Raw genomic sequence first — 12637 nt, 5'->3', positions numbered from 1 at the left:
CATATCACCGTTTAAAAAGTAGACTAAGCACTGTTGGTTGGAATGCCATGATACATCTCTGAAGTCAATCCAAATAACTTTCTCTCCGTGGAAAGTATGCACACGTCGGAATCAAGTTCCGGAGGCAAGATTGTTTTCCTGTCTAATTCCAGTTGGTCTTGAAACCAAACGTAAGAACGCGGCCCTGGGAACGAAAATTATTGTTCCTATAAAACAGGTTGCCAAGCGGCTCTGTGACATCTGGACCAACTGATCACGTGACTACAGACTCCTCTGGTCATCCGTCTGGTACTAATATTGTAATTATTTCTTTCAACCCCTTGCCTTGAAAACATCGTGATGAATAACCGTCTTGTTCCAAGCTTAATTAACAAGTACAACATTTCAGACTGCATCAGTTCGTTCACCAATGCATTATACGGATTAAATGCGTCGTACTGCTGTAAAAATTTACTTTTGAGATGAATAATTTCGAGGGAAAAATTGTTCCGGGGCCGGGTATCGAACACGGGACCTTTGGTTAAACGTTACCAACGCTCTACCAACTGAGCTACCCGGGAACTCTACCCGACACCGTTCCAATTTTTCCCTCTATATCCACAGACCTCAAGCTACCAACATTGAGTGCACACTAACTCTGTGTGACTTAAATTGTGGTTTTCTGTTAACGAACAGTGACGTATATTATGTAAATCAAGCTTTCAGGTATAACTCCCTGTGAAGTTGATTTGAATAATTTACTTTTGAGAGTTTGAGCGAGATATAACACCACTTCTTTAACTCTAAAATCAGAAAAATATTTTGTTATGCAGTTCCTTGATCACAAAATACAGTCAACTTCGGTTATAGTGAACCTCTGCGGACCGGCATATTTCATTCACTATATCCGAGGTTCACTAAAACCTAAGTGTTTTTTTTATACTACTGACGTTGCTATACATACAGTATTAATGCCCGTTTGGGACAGACCACGTTCAATATCAGTACTAATGTTGTCTTTATGTTCCAACTTAAACACTTTACGCTTTTGACATCCTGATGTTCACAGTTCGAAACTTGAATTTAATCTGGCCATGTAGGTAGTAGGCACTGACCGATTTCCATCTCTTCCCACTAGAGGTATGCTACTATGTACTCGGCCTTGGAATTTTCCAGGATTCACTTTTACAAAGATGTGGGAGAAAGGGTTCAGGACCATTATACTGTAATCCTTCTTGTAGGCCTATTTACCCTTTGGTCATCACTCTACTTCCTTTTACAAAAAGAAACATTTTCTCTTCCTATTCTTCTAATAACCTCTTTTAAAAAAGTTAGAACTAATCCTTCCTTTACTCCTCACTATGTATGTTATTCTCTTTAACATTTTTCAAGCTGTTCAGGAAGCTGAACGAATCCTTTCTCCGTCAATGCACTTAAGGAGTAGAAGGTTTGAGATTTTGTTCTGAACATATTCTTGGAAGTTTATAGAAGAAAGGGTTTCCTGAATTACCATTTTGGCCATTATGAAATTACATTTTCTTGGGAAAGTTCTAGTTTTAGGTTCACTATAATCGAAGCGAGTGTTCACTATAAACGGAAATATTAAAGTACTTTTTAATGTATGCGAGTCAGGATCAACGATTTAGGTTCACTACAGCCGAATGTTCACTATAACCGAGTTCACTATATCCAGAGTTGACTGTATCCGGATAAATTACTTAACGAAAATGAATGTAAAGTTAACCGTTTAATATGCTCTACAGTCTACAGTATATTAACAGAGACGTGAAAGTTGCATCCTCTACTACTGTTCACTGAAAACTTAATGTGGTACAGATAAAAGATAAAATACAAAGTAAACAGATAATTTGCTTGACACAAATTAATGTCAAGTAAACAGTTTAATAAAGCCACCGGCGTAGCTCAGTAGGCTAAGGCGCTTGCCTGCCGATCCGGAGGTGCACTCAGGCGCGGGTTCGTTCCCCGCTTGGATTACCTGGTTGAGTTTTTTCGAGGTTTTCTCCAACCTTAAGGGGAATGTCAGATAATCGATGGCAAATCTTCGGCCTCATCTCGCCAAATACCATCTCGCTATCATCAATCCCATCGACGCTAAATAACTTAGTAGATGATACAGCGTCGTAAAATAACCAAGTAAAAAAACAGTTTAATAATATATATTTTTCAACCGGTGTGCCGCGAATGATACGCTGGTGTGCCGCGAGAAAATGAAACTAAAGTTGTTGTACGAAAAAATTTGAAAATAAAAGTGAAAAGAGTGATAAAAAAAAAAGTGAGTCCACAAGAGTCAACTTTCAGCTAACGAGGCAGAAGTCAACATTCTGTAAACACAGTGAAGGTGTGGGAGCGGCAAAGTAGACAATGACTGACGCGCGGTTAAGGTTGCCAGATCAGTAAAGTTAGAATATCGCACCAATCTTAAAAAATGTCGTATTTCATTTGACTACATGAAAAAAAAATATCGTACATTAAATACCTTGGCAAAACATGTAATAATAATTTTCATATTTCCTAATATAGCAAATTAAGAAAACATGCATATACCGTAATAATTTTCTATCATTAAATTTTATTTTTCTGTAATAAAAGTAAAATAAAAATACAAAAAAGTGTTTTAGTTCTAGTTGTGAATAATGTGTATTTGTTTCTCTTCTCAACTTTCTTTTGTCCCAGTCGCCCTTTCACTATTCATCATGCTATCATTCCCCCTATGTCGACTCAAAAACAATGCATATAAAATTACACATATATATATATATATATATATATATATATCTGATGCATATACAGCTATCTCATTTATTTGTGTTTATATATTATAATCCTCATTCCGTCCTAAAAGCCAGGGTTTAAGGTAGAAAATAAATAATTGTCGCAAAAATACACAAATAAAAAATTATATTTGTGCAAATTGCGAAAATCTTGTGCAATATTATAAATAATTCTACAGAAAGATAAAATTAATATATGTATGTATGTATTTATTCACACTGCAATGGGTATATACCCGGTGGCAGTAGTAACTAATTACACTCAATAAAGACAATAATAAACACAATTAATAATAATACTAATAATTAATACTAACAATAATTAATAATAATAATAATAATAATAATAATAATAATAATAATAACAGGGAACATCCTAAATTAAATGAAGCACGATCGGTTAAAATAACATTTAAAGTAAATCTAATTTGTACCTTAAACCTATGTTCGAACTAAAACCCACGAGTATGATATGTTCATATCTGCACAAGTACCTTTCAACACTACACTCATTTCGCTGTTAACTCACTCACTGCAATTGAACTACGACACATTTCACTGATTCTATCCTGATTTCACTAACACTTCAAAAACATTTCACTGTTCAAATACTTTGCACTGCCACTATAAACTATAAAGCTTCACTGACAGGAACACGTTTCACTTACTCAACACACTTCACTGACACAACATAATTCTTCACTGTTAAACACTTCAATAACAAAATATCAATTACATCCTTTAAATACTGTGTATAATTATCGTCTATTAGTAAAGTCCTTAAGCCTATTTTTAAATACATTTTTGGTTGTTGGTAAAGCCTTTAGTAAGTCTGCAGGTAAAGCATTCCAGTCCCCGATAGTACGATTGAGAAAAGAAAACTTTCCAGTGTCCGTCCTCTGTCTTCTTTCCAATTTATAAGAGTGGTCGTTCCTTGAAGAGTAATTTGGCGGCTGCAACCTATTTTTTATTTCTCTCCAGGCAGGCTCACCTCTGTATGTTTTGAACAGTGCGCATAATCGAATTCGCGTTCTCCTGTCTGTGAGTGTGTCCCATTTTAATGGTAATGAATTATGCAGAAATAAAAAGTTATGTAATTTGTTTCTTAGAGTGTTTTACTTTCAGTCCATCTCACCACACTCTAGATATACTTATGTAAGGTAGGTATGTTTAGAATCAATTACTGCTGAATTTACATCACACTAAAAGATGTTATTTTATGAGCACTCTAAACATTAAAATTCTTTACTAGTAGGCCCTTCAAGATTTATTGTTAACAGAGTGCTAACTCTTTCACTGAAAGGCGGTTTCTAATTCCAGTTTTTACAAGATTCATGCAACTAAATCCTCGCTCGCAATTTACAGTATGTGATGGAATTATATAAATCAATTACAAGAAATTGTTCAATTAACTTACATGAATTGCACAAAGTCTTTCAGATCCATTCCTGAACACCTATTGCTCAATACCTTTTTTGAACATTGTCCATGCCATTACCATTTCATTTAAATTCAGATTAGTTCAAACACATCTCTGATTTCATTTTCTCCATTACCATCTTCGTTTCTGAAGTCCAATGTGGTTGTCGCATTTTTGCACATTTACATTCAAAGTTTGTTCCATTTTTAGAAGTCGAGTAGCAAAATGCGACAAATGCGATTGTGGCCTGAACCTCGCCTAAAACCCTCGAAACTCCCCTCCCTCGATTCCACAGCTTTATATTGTATGGCGGTATCTTAAATTACACCTCTAGTGTGCAACATGTTGGAAAAAGCTGAAGTACAGATAATAGTAATATACGTTACAAGAGCGGTATGTTGAAGTTTTCATATTCGAGGAAAAGTTTGAAAAAGCGAAACGTAGTTGAGCTTTTTTAATTTCCGAGAATTGAAAGAAAACATACCTCTCGTGTATCGTACATTATTTTGTGCGAAGATCGTTTATTACATACCTGAAAGAGGAATTTCTAATTAGTTGCAATGAAATCTCCATCTTGGTTTCTGTTCAATGATGGCAAATTTGCAAAACAAAAATATCTATCTTCAACATTGTTGCTTTAAAATGTTTTCTGTGTTTACTATTCTCCAGCAGGCCGTGATATACGTCTGTCTTTTTTTCCCCCAGTCTATAAATGCGAACTTAAAACAAACGGTAAGGTTATGTAATGATTAATTTTTATTTTAATATTTTAACAATATTATTTATATAACATATTGCAGTAATAACATCGGCATCTGGAGTCTTGTTGATTTTTTCACGGCTTCCTTAATGTTACTTGAATCACGAATGCAGTAACTTTAGTGGAGTTGTAGAGTTTACTTAATTTTTGCAAATATTTAAAAACAATAATTAGCAGTGCAATTTAGGTGAAATTGCAGTGGTAAGTTTCCAATTTATAATTATTACTACATTGAACGTCTCTAAAAATAATATGTTAAAAGCCTAAAGCAGTAAAATCAATATGTCACTTAAGCGGTAAGAAGAGGGAAATTGTTGTGTGTGTTAGGTTGGGAATACTGAATGTGGAATTTTAGACTTTCCGCGGATTGGTTTTGGGCGGAAACCAAGCAAATACGCACGATCTCGCACAAAAGATAAATTACAAAGTAAACAGATAATTTGCTTGACGCAAATTAAAGTAAAGTTAACCATTAGTAATATATTACAGATACATGTCAGTTTTATTCTCTATTACAGTTGACTACGAAGTTGATGAGCTATGGATGAAAGACAAACTAAAAACATACACGCCTATTACATGTTCTGTTCTTCGAAAACGCCCACAATCGTAGTTATTCTCGCGAGAATTATGTCACTATTCGTTATGTTGCCGCATTGGTGTTATTCTACAGATGCAATGTGGCCAGAGTGCAATGTATACAAGGATTAAATGCTGTTCATTTTATGAACTTACAAACGAAATGAATCAACAGAACTCTTTCCTATCTTCAAAATGTACCGGTATTCAAATCGAACTCCACCTCTTTATCTTAATAAAAACTCTACAAGAACTTAAACACAACTCATCGAGTTTGAATAATTCATAGAATATACAGGGGGTGAAACATGGACTTGCAATTCAGCATATAGGTCTACTTCATATTTATCTATATATACTAAATTAAGTACACAACATAAAACAAAATCAGGGGAAAAGAAACTAGCCAACTTACCCCAATATCTGCTGGCTTAGTTGCCTAATTAGTGATGCCTTATTTCTGTTACTTATGAGGTTCAAACTTGTCTTCAGACAATGGACTAAACAACAACAATCTATAATTCTACACTAATAATAAATCTGTAGCCGAAATTTTTCTGGTAATTTTCGATTTTCCAAAAATAATTGATCCTAACATATATAATTAACCGCCCTGAAACCGAAAATCGCTTTTTTGACATTTTTGTTTGTATGTCTGTCTGTCTGTCTGTCCGTACGTCTGTCTGTCTGTCTATCCGTCCTTCTGTCTGTCTGTCTGGATGTTTGTTACCTTTTCACGCGATAATGGCTGAACGGATTTCGATGAAAATTGGAATATAAATTAAGTTCGTTGTAACTTAGATTTTAGGCTACATGGCATCCAAAATATTTTATTTAAAAGGGGGGTTATAAGGGGACTTGACTTAAATAAATAGAAATATCTCCCTTATTATTAATTTTCATGAAAAATATTACATAATAAAAGTTTCTTTAAAAATAATTTCCGATAAGTTTTAATCTATGCAACATTTTGATAGGACCGATATTTAATGAGATAAATGAGTTTCAAAATTACAATAACAATGCCATCTAAGGCGGTGTAATGAAATAAAAAACAAATAACTTCGTCTATAAGGGTCCTTGGACAACATCAATCAAAAGCTATGAAACATAGCCTACAGAGAATGTTTCTGTGTTTGTATGAAGTAATATCGGAAGCTAAATTAACCGATTTGTGTAATTAATTATTAATTCACCATTGGAAAGTGTAGTTTCTCTAGATGGACATAATGCTATAATGTTATTACAGTAACTTCTGAGTGAATCCAGGACAGGTAAGATTAAAATAGCTTCTTATGCACAGAAAACTTGATAGGCTATTCTGTACATTCGTTTCCTGTATTTCCTAAAATAATTTTTATGACCGAATGAGTGGTCTCTGGATCAAAATGATCGCATTTTAATTTTCTAAATACAATTTAAATTAAGTAACATAATAAACGATATATCCTTCTATCAAACACGAATGTTCCCTGCATCAAATGTCCTATTTTAATTATGTAATTACTTTATATTTATTTCTAACGGGTGCGGCGAAGCGCACGGGTACGGCTAGTATTAAAATAACTGTTTATCTCAATCTCCTCCTGTAAGATAGTCCAATTAATGACATAAAACCTTTCTGCACTGAAAACGAATCGTCGCAGCTCATTCGTACCTCAACAAAAAAGTAATTTTAAATGTTTTCTATTCGACCCCAACATTTTTCGGTCTAATTTAGAGAAACCCTTTAGAATGCAGTTTGAACAAAATTTCATAATACTACTACGTAGCAATTTCTGTAATGGCGGGCGCAGTAACATACATAAGAAATATTTAACCACACAGATTCATTTTTCACCCGGCGCATAGTAAGGAAGCAAGAAACATGTGGTTGTACTTTCTCGTGTTCATATGCTGGCCGATAGATTACCGCGTAAAATACAGCCATGATTTCTTCACTCTGTAATACTCGAAGCTGCACTAATACGAAGCCGTTGTCCCATTTTCATGCATGTGATGATATGAATATAATTTCTCCTCAAAAATTGTACTTTCTCTTACAGTCAATTTAATATACTCGCCTCGATAATGACCTAAGAACCCGAGGGAGAAACCACGTAATATTTTTACATAAAAGTAAAGGAGTAAGCTTTCAAAATTTAATTTAAAACACATGCGTCGATGTTTCGAGAAACCCCGGAGAAAAATTCGAGCAATTACTGTATTCTGCCTTAGGACCGATATATGAAAGCGGACTGGTGCAATAAGACTAGTGACTGCAGAGCATAGGCCTATGAATCTAGCAATCATGAAACACATCCATGACGGCAGTGGGAGGAGGAAATACTTAATTTCTATTGCGATCGACACAAAGGAGCAATTAAAACGTGACAGTGAATTTGAGGAAATCTCTATGATTGCCTGTAACGTCTACACAGGAATTAGGGTAAAGGTTTTAGAATGAATAAGAGTTGCGGCCTTGTAGAATACTGGCCCAGTAGTTTAAGAGAATACGAAAATTGGGTATTCAATCGTTGTAGAATTTGTAGCACTGATCAGAAAAGAAACTTGAATGCATGTATAAGAATCCAACTTTTTTTTTTTTAATTAAGTATTACAAAATCATACAAAAATTAAAGGAATGCCTCTGTAGGATACTCAAATAGCGTTCTCAGCTCGTCATGAGCGTCATAATAATTGATGTGAATGGTAATTTGGGCGTATGTGTACGATATGCAACATAAAATTAGCAAGAGATTGTGATACTTTTCTTAATCACAGACAATTTTCTATCAGTAATTATCAATTTATTGACAGAATGACGAAGCATACAAAACAAAGTTAAAGTAATACTGCACAAACTTAAGTTATACTTAAAAATGTAAGTATATAAACTGGATCATAAATTCAGATTATAATAAAGTTAATTTAAACCTAAATCAAATGACGCAGCTGAGACTGAAAATAAAGTAAAACCTATTATAACAAGGAAAATTACATAAACAATTTTATGACGACACAAAACATAATTCCTTACTTACTTACTTACTGACTTTTAAGGAATCCGGAGGTTCATTGTCACCCTCACATAAGCCCTCCATCGGTCCCTATCCTGAGCAAGATTAATCCAGTCTCTATCATCATATCCCATCTCCCTCAAATCCATTTTAATATTATCTTCCCATCTACGTCTCGGCCTCCCTAAAGGTCTTTTTCCCTCCGGCCTCCCAACTAACACTCTATATGCATTTCTGGATTCGCCCATACGTGCTACATGCCCTGCCCATCTCAAACGTCTGGATTTAATGTTCTTAATTATGTCAGGTGAATAATACAATGCGTGCAGTTCTGTGTTGTGTAACTTCATCCCTCTTAGCCCCAAATATTTTCCTAAGCACCTTATTCTCAAATACCCTTAACCTATGTTCCTCTCTCAAAGTGAGAGTCCAAGTTTCACAACCATATAGAACAACCGGTAATATAACTGTTTTATAAATTAAAACTTTAAGATTTTTTGACAACAGACTGATAATAAAAGCTTCTCAACCGAATAATAACAGGCATTTCCCATATTTACAAATCATAATTCCTATACGATGTTTTTGGAACTTTTCAATTTTAAATAAATACATAATTCCTACTTATTTAAAATTGAGAAGTTTCAAAAACATCGTATTCCAGAAAAATCTTCCGAGTAAAAGCATTAAATAATATTTTAAAGACAGAGAATCGAACCCGGGGTCTTATAACTTTTATATGCAAGTAGCAGTACCTTGGTACCGTACAGTCTTAGAAAAAAGTTTTGTCGCACAGATAATTTACAAGTCCCAGAAAGGAGGCATTGCGCATGATCAGACATACAACGAAACAAAAGTAATATTATTACCTCAACTAGTCCTTCTCTTGTGAACCAGATCGCTCGTTCTCTGATCATTGCATTGCCTCATTATAAAGTATATGTGCGACAAAACTTTTTTTCTAAGACTGTACATCTACTGCAAAGTTGCATTTTATTCTGCGACTGCTACAGGAACACTGCCATATTCTAAACTGCCATTTTGTATTCTATGGTAGTCTACTGCAGTTTTACAACACTAAGAAAAAATAAATACAATTGCTGTAAGATTTAAGTGTGTCTAATGAACGGCATGAAATAAGCTGTGAATAACAGTCAATCCTCTAATAATAATAATAATAATAATAATAATAATAATAATAATAATAATAATAATAATAATAATAATAGGCCCTACGTATTATTCTTTAAAACAGAATGTACTATTAAGAGGACAAGTAAATTGTGTTTGAGCAACAGACAAATTAACAGTATTTTAACTGGCATACTGTATAATTATAATCACATGAGAATATCCATCTGTATGCGAGTAATGGTACGCTTGTATTAACGTTTTATAGTTACTCTTATAACTATATCGTGCACGTCTTTTTCGCATCCATATCAAAACAGAATTTACTAACATTATTTTATGTCTTATACATTACAGTAGTTTTACTCCTTGGATACGAGGACGACCCATATTTATGTCTATCTTTTTATTACACTGCAGTAGCGAAACCAATCAGGTTAAGCGGCCCATTCCACCGCTGAAATGTGCCGTGTTCCATACCATTAAAAGCACAAAAGAAGCTGTAATTTTACTTTGTGCGAGATCGTGCGTATTTGCTTGTTTTCCGCACAGAACCAATACGCGGTAAGTGTGAAATACCACATTCAGTATTCCCAACGTAACACACATAACAATTTCCCTCTTCTTACCGCTTAAGCGCGACATTCATTTTACTGCTGTAGGCTTTTAACATATTATTTTTAGAGACGTTTAATATAGTAATAATTATAAATTGGAAACTTACTACTGCAATTTCACCTAAATTGCACTGTTAATTATTGTTTTTAAATATTTGCAAAAATTAAGTAAAGTCTACTACTCCACGAAACTTATTGCATTCCTGATACAAGTAACATTGAAGCCGTGAAAAAATCAACGAGATTCCAGATGCCGATGTTATTACTGCAATATGTTATATAAATAATATTGTTAAAATATTAAAATGAAAAATAAATCATTACATAACCTTACCGTTTGTTTTAACTTCGCATTTATAGACTGGGGGAAAAAAAAGACAGACGTATATCACGGCCTGCTGGAGTATAGTAAACACAGAAAACATTGTACAGCAACAATGTTGAAGAAAGATATTTTGGTGTTCCGAAGTTGGCGTCATTAAACAGAAACCAACATGGAGATTTCATTGCAACTAATTAGAAATTCGTCTTTCAGGTATGTAATAAACGATCTTCGCACAAAATAATGTACGATACACGAGCGGTATGTTTGTTTTCATGTTCTCGGAAATTAAAAAAGCTCAACTACGTTTCGCTTTTTCAATCTTTTCCTCGAACATGAAAACGTCAACATACGTATTACTATTACTTTATTGTGTTCTCAGTACGGTCCGAAACATTTAATGTAATCAGAAAAATGTAGTGTAAAACTTAAAACATTAACCATGGCCACAAGACTGTCCGTGTACGATCGAACACGAATTTCTGCTAGAATGGAGGTGTGGCAGTCCCCAGTTATGATGCAGAGATGGTGGAGAATGGTGAAAGGAAGAAATGCGACGCTGGACTACAAGACCATCAAGAGACTTCACGACAACTTGATTCGCACTGGCTCAGTTACGCAACAGAAGGGTGCTGGCCGACCAAAAACAGTGATCACAGAGGAGGCCAAAGCAGCCGCTGCTGAGGCCTTCCAGAGAAGTCCAGCGGGAATCTGGTGTATCCTATGGGTCTGTGCAGCGGTTGCTAAAGGAAATGAATTGGCGGCCATGGAAGCCACACTTTGTGCAAGATCTGTCATGTGAGGACTGTGATATCAGAATGAAGTTTGAGGAGTCTCTACCAGCATGGATTCAAGAGGAACCTAACCTTTTGCGACACATTCTATGGTCAGACGAGAGGAGTGTGGGCGGGTGCCAAATGAAATGCTTGTGAGAGCAGTACAGGACGTTCAGCCACGTCTGGAAAAATGTGCAGCAAATGCTGGTGCTTACATCGAATTTTAATATTGGTGGGATTTTAAGCAATCCTAAAGACTGCACTATTAGTTCATTCTACTTTTATCCTGTCATGTTAATTCATTTACTTGTGATAAAAGAATAAAAATTTGGACATAAATATGGGTCGCCCTGTATAAGAATGTAGAGTAGTGGCAAAAAAAAAACCGGATCGACCCTTCTAGCTCATTTCAGAGCCATGTTCACTCCACAGCACGATAGACTGGTAACTAAGACTTTCATGGTTCGAATCCTGCCTGGGAAGGAAACTTTTTTTTATTCCTTATTCAAATTTCTTCCCAATACTTTTCGATTGCAGCATATTTTACTACTTAATTAGCTTATTATTCCCAGAACATGAATTTTACCAGCTATCGAAAAGTATTGGGAATAAATATGAATAAGGAACAAAAAAGTTTCCTTCCCAGACAGGATTCGAACCACGAAATTCTTAGTTACCAGTCTATCGTGCTCTGGAGTGAACACGGCTCTGAAATCAGCTACAAGGGTCGGTCCGCTTTTTTGCCACTACTGTACATTAGGCCCGCGCGGGCATTATGGATTTATAACATGCCACAGGGCTATAAAATTTGCCATGGTTACAGGCTTTTGCAAAGAGGCCCATCAACATGTACCATATTTTCAAAGTACGCCATCAGAACAGCTTCATTTACGACATCCACATGCTTATCTTTCATCCAACGCACAAACGTAGCGTATTCCTTGTTGTATACATTTTTAGTCTTTTCAGGTAATAATTTGTTTTCAGTTTCAATAGCCAATTCACTTCTTGAGGAATGTTACATTCATCCATTTTGTACGAGTTTGTTAATAACAAGCTCTCCAGTTACCATTTACGAGTAATTAGTCATTTCATTGTTGACTCTGACGTATATAACATTGACATTCATCAAATTAATTCATATATTAATATTTATATATTTTTATAGTTAAGAAATACAACTTAATACAATAGAAACACACCCAGAACCTTCGGAAAGTAGATATCTCCCTTCCATCTCATAATAAATCAATTATAAATTG

The 12637-nt window shown here is 34.8% G+C and overlaps 1 protein-coding gene across 1 annotated transcript in view; it reads left to right on the top strand.

Moving 5' to 3' along the window:
• The window catches only part of LOC138692968 (uncharacterized), a 195046-nt gene that overhangs the window by 128408 nt on the left and 54001 nt on the right, over window positions 1-12637 (top strand). The gene's annotated exons all lie outside the window — the stretch shown is intronic.

The sequence above is a fragment of the Periplaneta americana genome, chromosome 1 (assembly GCF_040183065.1).
Source record: "Periplaneta americana isolate PAMFEO1 chromosome 1, P.americana_PAMFEO1_priV1, whole genome shotgun sequence".
In the NCBI taxonomy this organism is placed as follows: domain Eukaryota; kingdom Metazoa; phylum Arthropoda; class Insecta; order Blattodea; family Blattidae; genus Periplaneta; species Periplaneta americana.
The sequence above is the reverse complement of the archived record's forward strand: the minus strand, read 5'-3'. Positions and strand labels throughout refer to the sequence as shown.